The 4,906-nt window shown below is 42.4% G+C and overlaps 1 long non-coding RNA gene across 1 annotated transcript; it reads left to right on the top strand.

The window, feature by feature from the left end:
- Window positions 1-462: 462 nt before the first annotated feature.
- Window positions 463-1,130, top strand: LOC141763659 (uncharacterized). The gene is made up of 2 exons (XR_012593106.1): window positions 463-600; window positions 948-1,130. It is a non-coding gene; the product is annotated as an uncharacterized LOC141763659 (long non-coding RNA).
- The last annotated feature ends 3,776 nt before the right edge of the window (window positions 1,131-4,906 follow it).

Raw genomic sequence — 4,906 nt, 5'->3', positions numbered from 1 at the left:
GTTGGAAATCTTTCACTTCTGAGTGGAGAGGGAGTTAACCTCTCATCGAGTGAGGAGAGCGAATCTGAGTAACCAGAATCACAGTGACTGACAGACTGTGGTGGGGAAAGACATTCTAGTCTAAGCCCTAACAATTTCTCTTTATATTGAAAAAGAGCTAACTCTGTTGAATGCAGGTCTTCTAAGTAACGCATGGCTTTCTTATCAGCTGTCTGAACTTCATGGAGGAGAGCAGCACTTTGCGTTCTTAGGCTATCTACCTCTTTTTCCAGGGCTGCTTTACTCTGAATGGCAAGACTGGTCTGCCTGTGGAAAATCAGAAGCAAGCATTTTAACAATGAGTCTTTGGATGCGGTCTGCGCATCAAACCTGTCTGTGAGGAGCGATTCCATTTCTTTCCTGCACTCACTGAAACTCAACCTGCTGATGAGTTCAGGGCATCCAGGGTTTAGGCTCTGTGCTAGGGAAGAAATAAAAAGCTCAACACAGGGGTTCTCCATTGTTAAACCTGGAATTAGAGGGTGAAACTAAACAGGATGTCTAGTAGAAAACAAAACAATGTTGTTGGCTATGGTGTTGCGCTGGCAGACACCTTGTGGTGTAGTTTGGGAGGTACACTAGCAAAACGACAATACACTGGCCTACACTATGGGGGGTAGCTCCCTGTGGAGTAGCTCCTGTGGAGGAGGGGACCAACTAGTGACTCTAGTGGGCATCAACAAAAGGCCAGTAAAGTAAACAAAGGTTTATAAAATAAGTTTGCTTACACACAACATGCACTAACTGAGATGCAGGGCAGTAACAGTTGTGATGATGTTTCTTAAAGGTGACTCAAGCTGGACACGTGGAAGTAACAGCTAGGTTGCAAACTTATATCACAGGGCTGGTAGCACACTGTGGCTCTTATCTTAACTCAGGCTGTGGAATGCTTGGCAGTTACACAGCAGGGTACAAGCTCTCTATGTTACACAGGGCCGGTGGCACGCTGTGTCATTAAAGGAACACTTAGATTAACAGCAAAATATGACAACTAGACTAGATTGCATTGAATATGTGGTATTCAAATGCTGAACCAAAATTCTCTCAAGTTCTACAGCGTAGGTCAACTTGAATTAGCAGCAAAAGCAAATTATTAAAATTAACACCATAAAGGCTTAAAGTGTTAATACTCAAAATCTCTCAAATAAACAATTCTAACCACCATGTACTTGTTTAAAAGTACAGCTGGACTTCTACTCCTGTGGAAGACTAGTGGTGTAGAATGTAAACACTTTTGGTTTGTTTAGAAGTGGAATATGAAATTTTTGTTTTTGACCAAAAATTATGCTGAAAATTAATATTGCACAATTATGAACATTTGCCAACAAGAATACTATGCCTCACACGGGGCACCATTATGTAGGGGTTCTACTTTGGTAGGTTTTGGTTATTAGCAAAATAATTAATAAATAATAATATAATTATTAATATTAATAAAGATTATCAATAAACATCAATAATAAACGGGGCACCACCCTGGAATCAGGGACCAATGACCAAAACGTTAATATAGTCTCATTATATATGCTAAACTATCAATTTGGAACGTTGATTAATAATTAAATTAATAACTATAACCAAAATAGATAGTAAAGGTTGAAGGATATCGGAGTTCTTGACATAGCAGAGGTTAGCATTATTCACTCTTGTGCAACATTAAAGAGACCAGCATGTATATTCCACAAACATTTATTTACAAGATAATAAAGGTTCAAAACACAACATTAATCTAACTAAATAACTAAACTAAACAAACCAAACACAGTGTGTGTGTGTGTGTGTGTGTGTGTGTGTGAGAGAGAGAGAGAGAGGGGGGGGGGAAAACAAGATGGGTTCTTGTCTCAAAATGTCTGTATGGCTTACAAACAAAATGGCGAGCACTGTAAAACTACAAAGATGGCTGAATCAAAGATGGCGGAATCAAAGATGGCCGTCAGCATGTCATCACATGACCTCTTTGTTCTAGGACAGAGAGGGGGGTGATGTGTGGGTTAAGATTATCTGAAGCTGTATGTTTATGTTTAACTAATTCACAGTTTCTGTATGTGATCTTAATGTGTGTTAGATATGCAGTGGGTTAGAAAAGATGGTTAGTTGCATGAAAGACCTTGTCTATGTGAAGCATAAACTAAACACATCAGATGTGGCGAAGCCAGTTACCCAAAAATCAAATACAGATAAATCACCACAGTCAAACTCAATGAATGACATTAAACCAAATCAATACAAGTACTTTCTAGAAATCAAAGTTGAACAGTCTTGCTCAGCCCTGTGCGATTGCTAATGCTAAGGCCCAGTACGTTACCAATCCATGGAAGAAAAGGGTTTGTGATTCCATGTGTTGAAGTTGTGGTTCCAAGTCAAAGAGGTCGTCTTTGCTGTTAGTTTGGTGCTAACTTCTTCGCTTGATAGCTTGAAGTTAGCTGGTGAAAAGGGCAGAGCACTCGCGTCGTCTGCCGTTTGGTTCCTTGGTTGCAATGGCTGTTTCCTAACAGGCCATTGATCAGAACCAGAACTGTTTTTGCAAGTTCTGGACTTGAGAGCCGTTCACCTCAACCAGGTCAGCCTGGGTTGAGTAGATGAAGAAAGAGTAGCTGTGGCTCACCTCCAGCAGCTGGTCGGCTTGGGTCAGGAGGTGAAGAGCAAAGAGTCGAAAGAGGAGGAACAAAGGACATTCCTCTGGTTTTGTTCTGTGTGAATTTCACACCTCAGGGTGAAATGTTACTGTAGCCAATGAGGACTGAGCTGAGTCCTGTGGTCAAGGAGAGCATACCTCCAGGATTCTGGGAGACAGTTCACTGTGTCTGCCACCCGAAATGGCAGGTCCCTACATCCCCCCTGTTGTGGTCTTAAGATGTGTGTCATCCTTGAAGAGCAAAACAGAAGGTTGAACAGTTCACAGATCCTTGGAAACAACCTGGAGGTTGTACAGTCCAATCCCTGGGGACAACTGAAAAGTTGTTAAATCCATGATTGAAAAAGTTCATTCAACAGTTCATTCCATTTTGTAACGTCTGGGCAGTTCATTAACCAATTGGGCATTGGTTAAGACTATCTATCCTGGCTAAGCAAGAACAGTCCCTAATGTTACAAATAAAACCAGATAAACAAAAACAATAGCATTGTATAAAATACCTAACTATGTTTCTCTGTTATTTATAAGGTTAGTGAAGAACAGGAATGTTAGAGGTGTAAAGTTGTTAAGGTGAGAGGCGGAGAGTGTCACCTAAAACAATGCGCAAGTGTATGACTGGTTCTGTACAGTCATAATGTGGTGTCCTAAGCTAGTGTGTGCACTAGTGATCTCTAAACAAGATACTACTAAGGAGTTGGTCCAAGTGTACTTGTAAAGTTGGACAGTGGTGTCTGAGTTGAGTTTTTGCTGTTGCTAACAAACTCAAGTTTTCCCTAATATCTGCAAAAGAGGAAAGGAAAATTAAGGCACCGGGATCTAGCGTCAGTCTCACTGTTAGCTAGGTGTTAGCTAGTACCGTGGGAAGGTAGCTCTGGATCTCTGATGCTTACCTCGTGGCTCAGGGCTGTAACGCTCCAGGTAGCCAGAGGCAGAGAGGCACTCAGAGTAGCTATCACTGTCTGCTAGATTATGTCCATGTTCTGAACCTTGTTCAGAGTCTGAAATGTGGTCAGAGATGCTGTGGTCATCGTCAGACCGGTCACGCCAATTCTGGGACAGAATTTCAGAGTACGGCTTTCTAACACTTCTGTTGTGTGAATGCCTATCTCTATGCAAATGAGGGACATGGCGGTTACGCTCAGTGTCCCTATGCAACCTCTTCTGACCCCCCTTCGACCTGTTGTGAAGGTGGTCTTTTGAGGTGGCAGATCTGCTTGACACGTCAGTGTTTGAGCTGGTGGGCTCAGTTAATTTACCCCCCCTTTTGGAAATGACCAGAGTTTCCCAAGCTATCTGTGTCATCTTCCTTATCTCACACAGTGAGGGGTTACCCTCATGCATCCTTAGTACGACGTGAGTGCGTACACAGGGATGCAGATTCTGCAGAAACAAGGACTTGAAGAAAGAGTTTTCTTCTAAGCCTGGCGCATTCTTACCTTGGAAGTATGCATGCCTTAAACGTTTATAGTAATCTCTAGGATTCTCACTACGTGAATGTTTAATCTGAAGGGCTGCAAACATCGCTGAGGTCTCGTCAGCTGTGGAAGAGAATTCTTCTATCAGTGCACGACGAAGCTTACTATAGTCATTTCTGACACTGGGAGGTTGTGACTGTATAAACTTGTGCACAGCTTTAGAGCTGGTTTTCCACACAAGTTTAACCTTCTCCCTTTGGGTGGCGTGTTTTAAGTCAATTAGATTGTGATCTAATTCCTTAAAATAGTCATCAATGTGATGATCACAGTTGCCTGGATCAAAACATTCAATGTCCTTAGCTATGAATTCCAGCACTTCATGGCGTGGACCCTGTGGGGTCCTTTCTGCTGAAGACAAGACTAAATTAGCATTACAATGCACTGGTGCATCACATGCTAATGTCCTCTCTGGCTGAGGAGCAGAGGCTGGACAGCTGTCATCACCCTTGTGACAGAGTGGGAAGCAGGCTGAACTTTTGGAGGGAGGAGCACAGAGGAAGGTGTCATTTCTCTGTGGCTGAGAAGAACATGAGGCAGGATATCTTCTTGAAGATAAACTACATGTGTCTTCACTGTCAGTTTCAGAACAATAAGTAGTCAGGTAGCTGTTCACTCTTTCTCTCAGCGGAGGTTGAGGATCTGACTTCATTCCCAAAGATTTTAAGTCGGTTGGAAATCTTTCACTTCTGAGTGGAGAGGGAGTTAACCTCTCATCGAGTGAGGAGAGCGAATCTGAGTAACCAGAATCACAGTGACT

The sequence above is a fragment of the Sebastes fasciatus genome, unplaced genomic scaffold (genome assembly GCF_043250625.1).
Source record: "Sebastes fasciatus isolate fSebFas1 unplaced genomic scaffold, fSebFas1.pri Scaffold_133, whole genome shotgun sequence".
Lineage (NCBI taxonomy): Eukaryota > Metazoa > Chordata > Actinopteri > Perciformes > Sebastidae > Sebastes > Sebastes fasciatus.
This window is presented reverse-complemented; position numbering and strand designations above follow the sequence as displayed.